Source organism: Gnatocerus cornutus, chromosome 6 (assembly GCF_029298725.1).
Source record: "Gnatocerus cornutus isolate USDA-ARS CGAHR chromosome 6, icGnaCorn1.1, whole genome shotgun sequence".
NCBI classification, from domain to species: domain Eukaryota; kingdom Metazoa; phylum Arthropoda; class Insecta; order Coleoptera; family Tenebrionidae; genus Gnatocerus; species Gnatocerus cornutus.
The window spans coordinates 2,223,751-2,242,217 of NC_142238.1; the positions used below are offsets into that span (position 1 = coordinate 2,223,751).

Sequence of the window (18,467 nt, forward strand, 5' to 3'; positions counted from 1 at the left end):
TGTTATTTTAATTGCAACACTATTGTAGGTGTAAAACTTTCTTTGAAAATTCTTTTGAATTGTTTCTAGTTTTTTTTTAATTTTTTGCTTGAATAGTTTTTTTTTAATTCTCTAGTTTCTTTTGGTTCCATCGGTTTTTGAGATTCTCCTTCATATTTTCTTTCTAGATACTCCTATATCTTTTTATTTTCACTAGATGTTCTTTAGTTTCCTTCGATTCAGGCTGTTTGGACTCAATTCGTTAAAATCTTTTTAAATTAAAATTTTTTTTTTCAAAATTTTTCTCAATTTTTTTCTAGAATTATTAACTTAGGTAAATTCTTACCAACTAACTTAAACTCGAGTTAGCTTGAAATTTCTTCTATTGGATGCGGTATTTGATCAATTCCTTTGCCGTCCTCCAGGATCTGTTTCTTCTTCTCAGAATTTTAGCATTCTAACTTTGTAGACGTTTTTAGCTCTAATTTTCGCGGATTCTCACTTTACCGAGTTTTTTAACTTCTCATTGTGTTCGACACACTTTTCAGTCGCTTTCAGCTTCTCAATTTATCAGATTCTTACTCTTTAGACGGTTTTAGCTTCTTAGTCTGTCCGATTTTAAAAATAAAAAAAAACAGATTAAATGGTTTTTAATTTACTATAAACTGATGAATTTAAAATTTTTCTAAATGTCTTAGTATCTTTTGGGCGATATTCAACTTTGGAGCGAACCAAAAATTTCAAAAAATTTGAATTATACTTTGTAATTATGTCAATTTTGTTCGTAAATGAACCAAATTTATGAAGTTTGTTTTTCTTATGCAACTAATTATTGGTACCAAATTACAAAAATATAAAGCAAAAGAGACAAATTTTAGAAATTTTTATTTTGGAGCAAACCAGAATTTTCGAAAATTTGCTCCTAGGCCAATCAAATTTACGGAGATCGTTTTTCAACGGCAACTTACTAATTGTACAAAACTACAAATATATAGAGCAAAAGAGACAAATTTTGGAAATTTTTATTTTTGGAGCGAACCAGAAATTTAGAAAATTTTGAAATTTGCTCTGTAATTATGTAAAATTTGCTCGTAGATTAATCAAATTCATGGAGTTCGTTCTTTATAAGCAGCTGATTAATTGTAGGAAATTACAAAATAATAGAGTCAAAGAAACAAATTTTAGAAATTTTAATTTTTAGAGCGAACCAAAAATTTTAAAAATTTTGAATCATACTCTATAATTCTGTCAATTTTGCTCCTAGATCAATCAAATTTACGGAGATCGTTCATAAACGGCAACTTACTAATTGTACAAAACTACAAATATATAGAGCAGAAGAGACAAATTTTAGAAATTTTTATTTTTGGAGCACACCAGAAATTTAGAAAATTTTGAAATTTGCTCTATAATTATGTAAAATTTGGTTGTAGATTAATCAAATTTATGAAGATCGTTTCTTATAAGCAACTGATTAATTGTACCAAATTACAAAATAATAGAGCCAAAGAGACAAATTTTAGAAATTTTTATTTTTGAAGCAAACCAAAAATGTTAAAAATTTTGAATTCTTCTTGTCAACTTTGCTCGTAGATTAATCAAATTTGATGGAGTTTGTTCTTCTTAAGCAACTGATTATTTGTACCAGATTACAAAATTATAGAGCAAAAGAGACAAATTTTAGAAATTTTTATTTTTGGAGCAAACCAGAATTTTCGAAAATTTTTTTTCTAATTCTGTCAATTTTGCTCCTAAACCAATCAAATTTACCTAGATCGTTCTTCAACGGCAACTTACTAATTGTACAAAGCTACAAAATTATAGAGCAAAAGAGACAAAATTTAGAAACTTTTATTTTTGGAGCGAACCAGAAATTTAAAAAATTTTGAAATTTGCTCTGTAATTATGTAAAATTTGCTCGTAGATTAATTAAATTTATGGAGTTCGTTTTTTATAAGCAACTGATTAATTGTACCAAATTACAAAATAATAGAGCCAAAGAGACAAATTTTAGAAATTTTTATTTTTGGAGCGAACCAAAAATTTTAAAAATTTTGACATATACTCTATACTTCTGTCAATTTTTGGTCAATTTATGGTGGTCGTTTTTCATAAGTGACTTATTGATTGTACCAAATTATAAAATTATGGAGCAGATGAAACAAATTTAAAAAAAAATTATCTTTGGGCCGAAGCAGAAATTTTAAAATTTTGATTTTTTTTTCTAATTCTGACTATTTTGCTCCTAGACCAACCAAATGTGTTCTTTTTAAACAATTTATTATTTGTATCAAATTACAAAATTCTAGAGTAAAAAAAACTAATTTTAAAAAATTTTATTTTTGGAGCGAACCAGAAATTCGAAAATTTTGAATATTTATTTCTAATTCTGTCAATTTTGCTCCTAGACCAATCAAATTTACGGAGATCGTTCTTCAACGGCAACTTACTAATTAGACAAAACTACAAATATATAGAGCAGAGACAAATTTTAGAAACTTTTATTTTTGGAGAAACCAAAAATTTTAAAAATTTTGAATTATACTCTATAATTCTGTCAATTTTGCTCCTAGACCAATCAAATTTACGGAGATCGTTCTTAAACGACCACTTACTAATTGTACAAAACTACAAATATATAGAGCAAAAGAGACAAATTTTAGAATTTTTTATGTATGGAGCGAACCAGAAATTTAGAAAATTTTGAAGTTTTCTCTGTAATTATGTAAAATTTGCTCGTAGATTAATCAAATTCATGGAGTTCGTTCTTTATAAGCAACTGATTAATTGTACCAAATTACAAAATAATAGAGTCAAAGAGACAAATTTTAGAAATTTTTATTTTTGAAGCCAACCAAAAATTTTAAAAATTTTGAATTATTCTCTGTAATTATGTCAACTTTGCTCGTAGATTAATCAAATTTGATGGAGTTTGTTTTTCTTAAGCAACTGATTATTTGTACCAGATTACAAAATTATAGAGCAAAAGAGACAAATATTAGAAATTTTTATTTTTGGAGCAAACCAGAATTTTCGAAAATTTTTTTTCTAATTCTGTCAATTTTGCTCCTAAACCAATCAAATTTACGTAGATCGTTCTTCAACGGCAACTTACTAATTGTACAAAGCTACAAAATTATAGAGCAAAAGAGACAAAATTTAGAAACTTTTATTTTTTGAGCGAACCAGAAATTTAGAAAATTTTGAAATTTGCTCTGTAATTATGTAAAATTTGCTCGTAGATTAATCAAATTCATGGAGTTCGTTCTTTATAAGCAGCTGATTAATTGTACCAAATTATAAAATAATAGAGTCAAAGAAAGAAATTTTAGAAATTTTTATTTTTGGAGCGAACCAAAAATTTTAAAAATTTTGAATCATACTCTATAATTCTGTCAATTTTGCTCCTAGATCAATCAAATTTACGGAGATCGTTCATAAACGGCAACTTACTAATTGTACAAAACTACAAATATATAGAGCAGAACAGACAAATTTTAGAAATTTTTATGTTTGAGCAAACCAGAAATTTAGAAAATTTTGAAATTTGCTCTACAATTATGTAAAATTTGGTTGTAGATTAATCAAATTTATGAAGTTCGTTCTTTATAAGCAACTGATTAATTGTAGCAAATTACAAAATAATAGAGCCAAAGAGACAAATTTTAGAAATTTTTATTTTTGAACCAAACCAAAAATGTTAAAAATTTTGAATTATTTTCTGTAATTATGTCAACTTTGCTCGTAGATTAATCAAATTTGATGGAGTTTGTTCTTCTTAAGCAACTGATTATTTGTACCAGATTACAAAATTATAGAGCAAAAGAGACAAATTTTAGAAATTTTTATTTTTGGAGCAAACCAGAATTTTCGAAAATTTTGAATATTTTTTTCTAATTCTGTCAATTTTGCTCCTAAACCAATCAAATTTACGTAGATCGTTCTTCAACGGCAACTTACTAATTGTACAAAGCTACAAAATTATAGAGCAAAAGAGACAAAATTTAGAAACTTTTATTTTTGGAGCGAACCAGAAATTTAGAAAATTTTGAAATTTGCTCTGTAATTATGTAAAATTTGCTCGTAAATTAATCAAATTCATGGAGTTCGTTCTTATATAAGTATACTGATTACTTGTATAAGTAATAATACTTGTATTAGCAACTGATAAATTGTACCAAATTACAAAATAATAGAGCCAAAGAGACAAATTTTAAAAATTTGTATTTTTTGAGCGAACTAGAAATTCGAAAATTTTGGATATTTATTTCTAATTCTGTCAATTTTGCCTCTAGACCAATCAATTTCATGAAGATCGCTTTTTATAAGTAACTTATTAATGGCACTAAATTACAAAATTATAGACCAGAAGAGAAAAATTTTAGAAACTTTTATTTTTAGAGCGAACCAGAAATTTAGAAAATTTTGAAATTTGCTCTGTAATTATGTAAAATTTGCTCGTAGATTAATCAAATTTATGAAGTTCGTTTTTTATAAGCAACTGATTAATTGTACCAAATTACAAAATAATAGAGCCAAAGAGACAAATTTTGAAAAAAATTATTTTTTGAGCAAACTAGAAATTCGAAAATTTTGGATATTTATTTCTAATTCTGTCAATTTTGCCTCTAGACCAATCAATTTCATAAAGATCGCTTTTTATAAGTAACTTATTAATGGCACTAAATTACAAAATTATAGACCAGAAGAGAAAAATTTTAGAAACTTTTATTTTTGGAGCGAACCAGAAATTTGCAAAGTTGCAAATGGCTCATTTTTTTGCATAATTTGGAAGATATTAATTTTCTTGATTCAGAAATGTGTAATATGTTGTACTTTTACAAAAAAATATTTTTAAAAAAATTATCAAAAAATATATCTTATTATCAAATATATCAAATTTCAACTTATTAGATATTGTAATACTGGTAAAACAAATAAAATGTTGTGTCAAAATGTTATTTTAATAAAACTATTGTAGGTGTAAAACATCCTTTGATAATCTCTTTAAATTTTTTCTAGTTTGTTTAATTTTCTGCTTTAATACTTTTTTTAATTGTCTAGTTTCTTTTGGTTCCATCAGCTTTCTTTTGAGATTCTCATTTATATTTTCATTCTAGATACTTCTATATCTTTATATTTTCACTCGATGTTCTTTAGTTTCTTTCGATTTTGACTATTTGGACTCAATTCTTTAAACTTTCTAGATTCTCATTCTCATTTTAAAATTTTTGGATTTTTTTCAAAATTCTTTTTAAATTTTCTCTAGTATTATTAACTTACGTAAATTCTTACAAACTTACTTAAACTTTGCCTTGTGTTTGCCTTTAAGATTGTTGAGGTCATGAAACGCCGTTCCTTAGGGCTCCCTCTGAAAAAATTTCTTTCAAATTCCTTTGCCGTCCCCCAGGACGTTGTTCTTCTTATTAATTCTTTATTAATGTTAAGAACTGAACAACAGCATACACAAGTCAAGATACAAAATAAAAAAATAATACAAAAATATAAAAATTGAACATATTAAAAAGTATACACACACAGTTTTAGAAATTAAAATGATTAAAATGGGTCAAATAGAAGCTGTTTACTGCACTAACATGTTAAAATTACGATTAAAATAATGTTTAAAAAATGTTTAAAAAAATTTCACACGTTTTGTTTTTGCAGTAGGACTAAAATAAAATTAGGAAAATGGCAAATTTACTGAACTGTTCAGTTGAGCGTAAAATTATTGCACAGAAATCGTTAATTTTGGCATTAAATTTTTACTCTTCAATTCATCATATCTCGAATAATTGAAGGATTTTTTTTAACATTTTACCGGTGATCTATAGCAATATCCGATGATACAGTATCACGGTGGTGCTCGACTTTCTGGACACTCTATGTACAGGTGTCCCAGAGCTCGCGCAGAGGATGCTGATGTTAAATTTGAAACGAACTGCACAAGAAAAAGTGTAAAATAATGTTTAATATTCAAATAAAAACGGTTTTACTTCAACCAATCAAATCTTTCTCAAAAGATATTGAAAAAAAAATTAGTCAAAAATTGCTTCAAATTGCTCTAATTCAAAATCTAATAACTTATTTTTTTTGCAAATTCATATACGAGTATGTATACACGTTTTTGACGCATTAACAATTTTTCGAGCGGCACACACAAAGTACAAGATTGCACAGAAAGACGCGACGTCAAGTGCAAGTAGGACTCAGTTTACCCAGTGGCGTATCAATGTTTTAAAATTGGAAAAATCTTTTTACTCTGACTGAAAAACCATGGTCAACTTACGCACGAACGTCACTGAGAAAATAGTTACGGTCCGAGTTCCTTGAATTCTATTGCCATATATTTATTACTTTGTCCTCTTTTGCTGTTAATTTGCCTTCAAAATCATGTGTTTTTTTGTGTTCCTCATCTTTTTCATTACTCTTTAAAATGCTTTTGATTTCCTGTATACTCTTGCAGAACTTTTTCCAGGTCTTAAATTTTTCTGTTTTTACTGCCTTCTTCATTTTTTTTTGCAATTTATACTTACTACTTGATGTCATTTTCGTTTTTACTTGATTGGTTCTGCCTGCACTGAATCTTTTTTGGTTTAACCTTGGACATTATTACTTCCATCCACCATGAAGTTAGATACGTTTTTGCACACTTTTCTTCAGTGGCTGTTAGACATACAAGGTGTTTATAAATGTGTTTAGCATTAAGGGTGGCTATGAAATGTCAAAGAAATTTGCCGCTCATTACAAATGTGGGTTTCGATTTTTCAACTGACATTTGTAGTTAACCTCAAACATGGAACACAGTAAGTTTTGAGAAATAAACTGTTCTAGTTGTGGTTTAAAACCTGAAAATCATAAACTTGGGCACAAAACTGTAACTGAAACGTCATAGACATAAGTAACGTTATAAATAATTTTCAAGATAGTTATATTCACTATGAAAACAAAGCGCCAAAATAGTGCACAGCAAGAATTCCAGAGCTACCCTTGATGCTAGAAACATTTATAAACACCTTGTATATTCAATATACAATTGTCAGAGTAGGACTGTCAAGTTTGAGCATCATATATCGCAAAAAAATTTCAAACATATGCCATAATTTTCTGCTAATTCTGTGCCAATTTGTGCTGCAATTTTTAGATTCTGTGCTCTTTTCGTTTTTTGAGTTATTCAAGAAACAAAAATGATGCTCAAACTTGACGCCTAGCATCATATGTCATCAAAATGAATCAAACTAATCTTAAAATTTGGTGCTAAGTCTGTGCTAATTTGTGCTGCAACTTTGAATTTCTGTGCTCTTTTCGTTTTTGAGTTATTTTAAAAAACCTAAAATAGTAGGCAACCCAAAATACAGATTTCAACGAATTTTTTTTAAAGAAGAGCCAAGTTTAAGCATCATGCATCGCGAAACATTTTTAGTAATATGCCATAATTTTGTGCTAATTCTGTGCTAACTAATAGTGCAATTTCCTAATTCTGTGCTCTTTTTATTTTTGAGTTATTTTAAAAAACGTACAAAAAATAGTAGGCAATACAACTTTGTTAAAATCTGTATTTTGGGTTGCCTACTATTTTTTTTACATCTATCGAACTGGAGTTTGGAAAATTGTTTTTCTCGCACCTTTTTACATAAAAAGTACAATACAAAAATTAGAAAATTTTGGCAAATAATTTGAAGTCCAAGTGTGGCTCAATCTAGGGTGCTAAACCTAATTCTCTCGATTGATCGCTTATTCATGAAGCAATTTTAATGAAATTTGACTCATTTGACGTAAAATTTCGAGTAGAATCCAAAAATGGGCGCTAAATTCAAATACGTCAAAAAACAAGGGGGTTAAAGCGTTTAAAGTTCGGTCATAGTGCGCCTTGTAAGAACGTCGATATCTCTGAAACTATGACATGTATTGAACTGCGGTTTGGAAAATCGTTTTTCTTGCACCTTTCTACATAAGAAAAAGTGCAATACAAAAAATTAGAAATTTTTGGCGAATAATTTGAAGTCCAAATGTGGCTCACTCTAGGGTGCTAAACATAATACTATCGATTACTCGCTTGGTCGTGAAGCAATTTTAATGAAGTTTGTCTCATTCGACGTAAAATTTCGAGTAGAATCCAAAAATGGGCGCTAAATTCAAATACGTCAAAAAACAAGGGAGGTTAAAGCGTTTAAAATTCGGTCATAGTGCGCCTGGTAAGAACGTCGATATCTCTGAAACTATGACATGTATCACAATGCGGATTGGAAAATCGGTTTTCTCGCAACTTTTTACATAAGAAAATGTGCAATACAAAAATGAGAAAGTTCTGGCGAATAATTTGAAGTCCAAATGTGGCTCACTCTAGGGTGCTAAACCTAATTCTGTCGATTGATCGCTTATTCATGAAACAATTTTAATGAAATTTATCTCATTTGACGTAAAATTTTGAGTAGATTCCAAAAATGGGCGCTAAATTCACATACGTCAAAAATAAGGGAGGTTAAAGCGTTTAAAGTTCGGTCATAGTGCGCCTGGTAAGAACGTCGATATCTCTGAAACTATGACATGTATTGAACTGCGGTTTAGAAAATCGTTTTTCTTGCACCTTTCTACATAAGAAAAAGTGCAATACAAAAATTAGAAAATTTTGGCGAATAATTTGAAGTCCAAATGTGGCTCACTCTAGGGTGCTAAACATAATACTGTCGATTGCTCGCTTGTTCGTGAAGCAATTTTAATGAAATTTGACTCATTTGACGTAAAATTTCGAGTAGAATCCAAAAATGGGCGCTAAATTCAAATACGTCAAAAAACAAGGGGGTTAAAGCGTTTAAAGTTCGGTCATAGTGCGCCTTGTAAGAACGTCGATATCTCTGAAACTATGACATGTATTGAACTGCGGTTTGGAAAATCGTTTTTCTTGCACCTTTCTACATAAGAAAAAGTGCAATACAAAAAATTAGAAATTTTTGGCGAATAATTTGAAGTCCAAATGTGGTTCACTCTAGGGTGCTAAACATAATACTGTCGATTGCTCGCTTGTTCGTGAAGCAATTTTAATGAAATTTGACTCATTTGACGTAAAATTTTGAGTAGAATCCAAAAATGGGCGCTAAATTCAAATACGTCAAAAACAAGGGAGGTTAAAGCGTTTAAAGTTAGGTCATAGTGCGCCTGGTAAGAACGTCGATATCTCTGAAACTATGACATGTATTGAACTGCGGTTTGGAAAATTGTTTTTCTCGCACCTTTTTACATAAAAAGTGCAATACAAAAATTAGAAAATTTTGGCGAATAATTTGAAGTCCAAATGTGGCTCACTCTAGGGTGCTAAACCTAATTCTGTCGATTGATCGCTTGTTCGTGAAGCAATTTTAATGAAATTTGTCTCATTTGACCTTTCTGTCTTTTCTAATTTTGAGTACTAGGAAAAAGTTGCCTTTATTTATCTTCGCACTTCTATCTATAATGTCCCAAACCATCTTAACTTCTCTCCAATTTCAATTAGCGCGTAATCTATAATCGACTTTTTCTTTCTGGTTTTTTACCATATGGTTGTTTGGTATGCTATTATGTTGGAAAAAAGTGCAGATTTTTCTGATTCTGATTCTGATTTTTTGTACTTATACTTTTTGCTTGTTTTACATTTTCTTTAGTTTTATCATTTATTTTTTATAGCTAGACACTTCTTTACCTAATATAATTAAAATCTTTAATTATTCTTCTTACTTATACATACAGATTGTTTTTATTCATTATGTTAACGTTGACATCTGATTTTTTCTGTTGTCTAAAACATACTGTCGTGCGCGAGCTTCTAGACACCTGTATATTGTGTGAATTTTTAAATTTTTTTATCCACAATACTACTGCTTAGAGACGTCTTATGGGGTCTTCTTAAGACATAATTATATTTTTATTATAATAATGAAGAAATACGCCAGCTGAACGTCCAGTCCCATTTACCAATTTATCATTTATTAATCATTTATGTTTGCTGTCGCAATTGTGGATAAAATTTTGTATTGCACTCGTGTCATATTTGCTGAAAATACTCAAGACTAACGATTACGCTTCATGTCTTTTCTTCTACAATAAATAACTATTACAAAGAGCCAATACAGAGTGTTTGAACGATTTGAGAACGTACTATACAGGGTGTTAGGTAACATTAAATTTTTTTCGGGGTTTCTTGAACCGTTTATGAGCTGGAAGGCTTTATTTGTAACCAATCAGTGATCAATTTTCACACAGTTCTGCTAATTAATTAATGAACTAATTACTTTCATAGTTATACAGAATGTTCAAATGACCTGAGTTTCGACGATTTGTTGACTTACTAATTAATTAACCACCTAATTCAAACTCATTTATTTAGTAATTAATTACCTTCATTCTTTACAAAGTGTCCGCACTTCTTTATGAAGGTTGTATCAATGTCAATGTTATACAGAGTGTCCGAACAAAGCATTCCGTATGAAATTCTACAAATTTTACAATTTCAATCAATTTTATAGGTTAATTAAATAATAGAGAATTTAAATATACAAGGTGTTTATAAACCAAGTCGAGTTTGTCCGAATGAGAAATCTTGGCCGAAAAACGTAGTTTAAAATAACGAAGACTATTTGGTCCCCCTGTATAATTCAAAGTCCAATTGTGGCTCACTCTATGTTAGGGTGCAAAACATAATTCTGTCGATTGTTCGCTTATTAGTGGAGCAATTTTAACGAAATTTGTCTCATTTGACGTAAAATTTCGAGTAGAATTAATTTTCACACGGTTCTGGCTAATTAATTAATAAACTAATTAATTTCATAGTTATACAGAATGTTCAAATGACCTGAGTTTCGACGATTTGTTGACTTACTAATTAATTAACCACCTAATTCAAACTAATTACCTTCTAGGTGAATTAAATAATAGAGAATTTAAATATACAAGGTGTTTATAAACCAAGTCGAGTTTGTCCGAATGAGAAATCTTGGCCGAAAAACGTAGTTTAAAATAACGAAGACTATTTGGTCCCCCTGTATAATTCAAAGTCCAATTGTGGCTCACTCTATGTTAGGGTGCAAAACATAATTCTGTCGATTGTTCGCTTATTAGTGGAGCAATTTTAACGAAATTTGTCTCATTTGACGTAAAATCTCGAGTAGAATTAATTTTCACACGGTTCTGACTAATTAATTAATGAACTAATTAATTTCACAGTTATACAGAATGTTCAAATGACCTGAGTTTCGACGATTTGTTGACTTACTAGTTAATTATACCACCTAATTCAAACTGATTAATTTATTAACTAATTACCTTCTAGGTGAATTAAATAATAGAGAATTTAAATATACAAGCTGTTTATAAACCAAGTCGAGTTTGTCCGAATGGGAAATCTTGGCCGATAAACGTAGTTTAAAATAACGAAGACTATTTGGTCCCCCTGTATAAGAGGGTAAATTTTCCCATTTCCTCGTCATGTTTACCGGCCGCGGGAGTGAAAACCTCTCAATTTCCACCCCCAGCGTCCAGTCTAGACAATGGAGCAGGCGCTTTGAAGCAGCTTGAAAATAAACTGTACGTCAACCAGTGGTCGTCGTGTTTCTCTATCAAAATAGCTTTATTGTAGGTACACATCGCATATGACAAAAATAGCACGAAATTATTTTAACGCGGAAAGCGTTGTGTCAGTCGGGAGAGTGCAAGGCACAAATATCGGCTCGACGGCGCTCGCGCCACGACTCTACCTCTCGGAGCGGTTTTCCACCAGTGTTTCCTAGTTTTCCCTCAGTGCTTTTCCGGTACATCACAGAAAACGCGTGTTAGACAGTGAGCGCGCAGTACCAAAAACTTGTGTGGAACTAATGCCTCTTTTTCATAGATGACGTACACGTGAAGGTGAGTGCCGCTTTGTCCTTAGGAAGGATTACACTCCTTTTTTCGTCGAAATTTATTGATCTCGCCGTTTTTTGCACGGAAATCGATCCTTTTTTATTATGTCTAGCACTAGACACTCCTCAAGAAATTATTTTTGAAAATCACTTTTTTTTGTCTCGAATTGAATTGTTGTAACATGAAAAATACGTTGCGAATTATTTACAGCTAAACTTGTTGTGTTTCCGAATATTGGCAAGTGTTTCCATTTTTATTTACGTTTTGTTGCGTCATCCTTTTCTACTACTTCGAACTTCTTCACGCATCTTCCTCAAAAAATTTCATCGAAAAGTGGCGTTTGGGGGGCGCGGTATTTTATTTTTTCGTTGGCAGCTCTGTATTGATCGAATTTGACATTTCAAATGTGTCAACAATGCCAGTGCTGCATATTTAGCAGGAATTACAGACATTCCAAGGCCGGCTTAGATTCCGCATTCAAGCCTTTAGACGATTATGGTTTAAGTTAGTTTTTTTATTACGTTTTCCAAGGTTTTAGATTTTCAGTTCTTGAAATTCTGAGAATTATTTCAAATTTATTTATAATAACGATTTTTACAACTTACTCTATTTTTTAAGCCTATAATTCGTCTTAGAGAAGCTAAATTAAATCTTTAATTTAGATTTAATATTTATAACATGGTGTTAAAGTGACATGTGACTGTATTTCCGCCAATCAGATGGATGTTAGTTTAGCTTCTAAAGTTTTATTAGAATTTTTAAAATTGGCCGATTTTTTGTACTTTTTATTTTAGATCCTACTTTTACTTTTACTTTTTATTTCTGAGATAAGGCTTCTATTTTATAAAGTATTTACATTTCTAGATTACTACAGAAATAATTTATTATTAGTTATCAATTCTCAAAATCTAGTCTAAACTTCTTATTTAAGTTCAAAACTTCGATTTCGAATGTTAGTTTTAGAGATTTGTTGATTTGAAGAAGTGGCTTTAGAAGTTTAATTTTTAAATAAAATTTTAAATTTAGACAATAATTTAATTAAAATTAAGTTAATCTCGCATCTAATTCGACAATTGCTAACATTTGATTGGCGGAAAAACGGTCACATGTTACTTTTTCAGATTCTTAAAATTTCAAATTCTACCGCTCTACTCAGCTGTTTAGAATTTTGAAATCTAGTTATAATAGTGCTCAAGTTTAAATCTTATTATCTTCTTGAATTTTTATAAAAATTCTTAAAATTGTCCGATTTTAGGTTTGTCAAGTATTCTAAATAATATTTTAGGTGTTCAGTTTCAGTTTTATCGATTTTTAGAAAGTCAGAATATAAAATTTGAAAATTTGAGCTTTATATAAAGTCCTCGAGTTAAATATTAGATTCTTAGATTCCTAAAGTTTTGAGGTTTTGGGATTAAATTTTTGGCAATTTCTCAAAATCAGATTCTAACAATTTTTATCCAAACTTTCAGTGTTTCAAAGTTTTAGAAGTTTAGGTTTTATGATCAGAATTCAATTTGTACAATTTAGAAGAATTCTTGGAATTCTTCCGTTCTTAGCTTCTAACATATTTTCAATTTTTTTTCAAAAAAAATTATTTCCAGTTTTAGAGATTTTTTGATTTGGAGAAGTTGCTTTAGAAGTTTAATTTTTAAATTAAATTTTTAATTTAGAGCCGGTTTACACAATAATTTAATTGAAATTAAGTTAATCTCGCATTTAATTCGACAATTGCTAACATTTGATTGGCGGAAAAAAATTCAAATTCTACCGTTCTACTCAGCTGTTTAAAATTTTGAAATCTAGTTATAATAGTGCTCAAGTTCAAATCTTTTTAGCTTCTTGGTTTTTATAAAAATTTTTAAAATTGGCAGATTTTAGGTTTGTCAAAGTATTCTAAATAATATTTTAGGTGTTCAGTTTCAGTTTTATTGATTTTTAGAAAGTCTGAATATAAAATTTGAAAATTTGAGCTTTATATGAAGTTCTCGAGTTAAATAATAGATTCTTAGATTTCTAAACTTTTGAGCTTTTGGGATTAGATTTTTGGCAATTTCTCAAAATCAGATTCTAACAATTTTTATCCAAACTTTCAGTGTCCTAAAATCTTGGAAGTTTAGGTTTTATGATCAGAATTCAATTTGTACAATTTAGAAGAATTCTCAGAATTCTTCCGTTCCTTGGCTTCTAACATATTTTGTCATTTTTTTCAAAAAAAATAATTCAGTTTTCAAGTTAATTTTTTAAATTAATTTTTTTGAACGATTTGTGGACGGAATATTTCTATCGAAGGATCTGGAAGACCTAAAGAATCTGCTCAGTCGGACTGAGTCATCGGACTCAGTCCACCGATGTGAAAGATCTGAAATATACAGGTGATTTTAAAGTAGTGGCGGAAAAAAATTACTTTCTTTACTTACAATAAGCTGTCATGGATGATTTTTTTTGCCTTTATTTCAAAATCACGTTGTATAAAAAACCTGTTGAATCTGAAGGATCTGAACGATATAAAGATCCAAAGAATTTGAGGGATCTGAAGGACCTCAAAAATCAAAATTTATATGTTCTCAAGAAATCAAGCTCAAAATTTCCTAGATTTTTATTAGATTCTTAATTTTTTTAATTTACAATTTCTTTAGCGTCTCAGGTTCGTAGATCCTGAAATCCAAAATTTTTATAATAATAATAACAAATATTTATTATAAAAGAAATAAATAATAAGAACAACAAAGCACCCAAATATTCTAGACAAAAAAAACAGGAGTAGGTAATTTAATATTCCGAAAAAATTTTTACGTCAAAAAGGGTCAAAAGGCTGTAAAACTAATAACTGTTTTTTAATTTTTTTAATGAACGAAAAAGAATATAAAAAGAAATAAAAAAATTAAATGAAGAGAAAAAATGTATAAGCAGCAGAAAAATTAATTAATGGTCATTTGAATTTTTTTTAAAAGTGACGTTTTTACTTTAGTGCACAAGAAAAATGGTCCTGTCCGAATTTAACGACCCCAGAAATTTAAGCAGTTAGAGCAATAATAATTTTTGATTAAGGCTGTAAAATCATTTTTAGGCGTTCGGTTAGAAGAATCTGTACCATTTATCTTCATTAAATACTCATTAAAGCCGTTGCGTGGCGGTCGTTTCAATTTTAATCCAAGAATTACGTATTTTTATTTATTACCTAATTTTCCTTTCATGGAATTCGTGTAACGACTCCGAATTTAAATCTGAATAAAAAACAACTTGCAGGACGATTACATTTTTTCTTGCTCAATAAAGTGGGACTTCCTGCAGTAATGGACGTTTTGTACGAAATAAAGAGAATTGTAAATCTGAAAAGGTCATGTCGGTTTTGATAACTCACTTGTGATTTATGAGTAAATTTGCGGCTGGTTAAAACTAGTTCGGAGGAAAATTGGGGTCGGCTAGGTAGATTTTCTCACGGTCTAAACCCCGGACAGACAAAGAGGTGATAAAAGTTATCATTGCGATATAAATTTTTTATCGCACGGGGTTCGGAAAATATCGACGGAAAGCGTCGGCAAGACGGCGCCGTCGGGCATTCAAACGACGCTCTGCTTACAGAAAACTTCGGTCATTCTTTGCTCACTGGCGTTTATGATTAAGAAGCACAACAAAAGTCACACAGGGAAAGGCTGTGCTTTCGTAGTTAAGCGGCAATCCTCCCCTAACGATCAAAAATTCATGTCGCCGTCGAAATCCGACCCTGGAATTTTGTGAAAAATTGTAAATGACGTCATAATCTACTGTTTTAGCTGTGACCTTGGCGATATTGTTGTTACCGCCTCACCATATTGATTGTTGTAAAGCTGAAGCTACACCAATCCTAAACATGCGTACAAACTGCAAAACAACAAATATTTATTAGGTGTTTGGATGGAAACAATTTTGTCATAAAACGCGCAGTTTATTCTGAAAAATGAAAAGTCAGTGCGAATTACTGTCGACGGAAGCTCTCAAATGAAGTACAGTCATACCTAATTTGGTTTTGTGCTTTTAACGGAAATATTTACCTGATAATCAGGTCAACTTGAAGTTGGCAAAACTGCGTCAGAGTAGGCTCTGGGATTTTAAATTGGTTGGCGTCCCTGTGGTGTTGAGAGCTTGACATTATTTTCATTGTCATTTGAGAAAGATAAGCAGTCAAGAAATTTGCTCAAAATTTCAAATAGACGAATTTTTAAAACTCAAATTAATACTGAATCTAAAAAAGCAAAGAAGAGTTTTTAGCTTTGGTAATGTAAATTTTTGAAAACAAGAAATAAATGAAAATTTTAATCTTCCTGAGGGATAAAATTTGTTATTAAAAAAACTATGTCAAATTACGGAATTTAAAAAGAAGGAAAAGGAATTTTAAAAATTTATATTTTGACAAACTAACTTTACTCAAGTTTTTTAGTTTGGTAGTTTTGATCTATCAAATGTGGAGGTATTTTACTGTATTTTTTTATATCTGTAATTTTTATCAACTGTAAAATTACAGAATTTATGGATAATTCAAGAGAACTAATAAAAATTTATATTTTGGCGAATTAAAACTATCCAAAATTTTCTAGTAAAGTTTTTTATTTTGGAAGTTTTGGTCAATTCCACGTTGGGGGGAGATTTTATTGTGTCTGCAATTCTGTGTGTAAAAATTACAGAATTTTAGAACAAGAAAAAAATACGAACCAGAACTCCAGAATTTTGTGTTAAAGCTGTTAAACTTTTTTACGTTGGTGGCTTTGATTTTTACAAATTTGGACGTTTTTTATATTTACAATTTTTATGAAGTGTGTAAAATTATGGAATGTTAGAAGAAGAAATTAAAAATTATTTACGAACTAAAAATATTTAAAATTTTCTGTTAAGATTGTTATTCTAGTAGTTTTCATCACCCCACATTAAAATTTGGCGGTTTTAGTGTGTCTGCCACTCTTACCAACTGGTTAAAATTAAGGAATATTTTAGAACAAAAAAAAGAAATTTTGAAAATTTTACTTTTTGACTCAAAAAATGTCCAATTTTTTGTATTAATGTTTGTTACTTTGGTAGTTTTAATCTATTCAAATTTAGTGGTTTTATTGTATCTTCAATTTTTATTAATTGTGTAAAATAACCGAATTTTAGAACAAAAAATAAAAAAATTGACTAACTAAAAATATGCAAATTTTCTATTAAAGCTTGTTATTCTAGTAGTTTTTATCACCCCACTTTAATTTTTGGAAGTTTTAGTGTGTCTGCCACTCTTACCAACTGGTTAAAATTACTGAATATTTTAGAACAAAAAAAAGAAATTTTGAAAATTTTACTTTTTGACTCAAAAAATGTCCAATTTTTTGTATTAATGTTTCTTACTTTGGTAGTTTCAATCTATTCAAATGTAGTGGTTTTATTGTATCTTCATTTTTTATTAATTGTGTAAAATTACCGAATTTTAGAACAAAAAATAAAAAAATTGACTAACTAAAAATATGCAAATTTTCTGTTAAAGCTTGTTATTCTAGTAGTTTTTATCACCCCACTTTAATTTTTGGAAGTTTTAGTGTGTCTGCCACTCTTACCAACTGGTTAAAATTACGGAATATTTTAGAACAAAAAAAAGAAATTTTGAAAATTTTACTTTTTGACTCAAAAAATGTCCAATTTTTTGAATTAATGTTTGTTACTTTGGTAGTTTTAATCTATTCAAATGTAGTGGTTTTATTGTATCTTCAATTTTTATTAATTGTGTAAAATTACCGAATTTTAGAACAAAAAATAAAAAAATTGACTAACTAAAAATATGCAAATTTTCTGTTAAAGCTTGTTATTCTAGTAGTTTTTATCACCCCACTTTAATTTTTGGAAGTTTTAGTGTGTCTGCCACTTTTACCAACTGGTTAAAATTACGGAATATTTTAGAACAAAAAAAAAGAAATTTTGAAAATTTTACTTTTTGACTCTAAAAATGTCCAATTTTTTGTATTAATGTTTGTTACTTTGGTAGTTTTAATCTATTCAAATGTAGTGGTTTTATTGTATCTTTATTTTTTATTAATTGTGTAAAATTACCGAATTTTAGAACAAAAAATAAAAAAATTGACGAACTAAAAATATTCAAAATTTTCTGTTAAAGCTTGTTATTCTAGTAGTTTTTATCACCCCACTTTAATTTTTGGAAGTTTTATTGTGTCTGCCACTCTTACCAACTGGTTAAAATTACGGAATATTTTAGAACAAAAAAAAAAAAAATTTGAAAATTTTACTTTTTGACTCAAAAAATGTCCAATTTTTTGTATTAATGTTTGTTACTTTGGTAGTTTTAATTTATTCAAATGTAGTGGTTTTATTGTATCTTTATTTTTTATTAATTGTGTAAAATTACCGAATTTTAGAACAAAAAATAAAAAAATTGACGAACTAAAAATATTAAAAATTTTCTGTTAAAGCTTGTTATTCTAGTAGTTTTTATCACCCCACTTTAATTTTTGGAAGTTTTAGTGTGTCTGCCACTCTTACCAACTGGTTAAAATTACGGAATATTTTAGAACAAAAAAAAAAATTTGAAAATTTTACTTTTTGACTCAAAAAATGTCCAATTTTTTGTATTAATGTTTGTTACTTTGGTAGTTTTAATC

The 18,467-nt window shown here is 29.1% G+C and overlaps 1 protein-coding gene across 11 annotated transcripts in view; it reads left to right on the top strand.

Moving 5' to 3' along the window:
* Window positions 1–11,552: 11,552 nt before the first annotated feature.
* Window positions 11,553–18,467, top strand: part of pHCl-1 (pH-sensitive chloride channel 1) — a 164,519-nt gene continuing 157,604 nt past the window's right edge. For all 11 annotated transcript variants that reach the window (XM_088038200.1, XM_088038203.1, XM_088038204.1 and 8 more), the window contains exon 1: window positions 11,553–11,856. The gene's annotated coding sequence lies outside the window, so the exon portion shown is untranslated. The remainder of the gene's footprint in view (window positions 11,857–18,467) is intronic.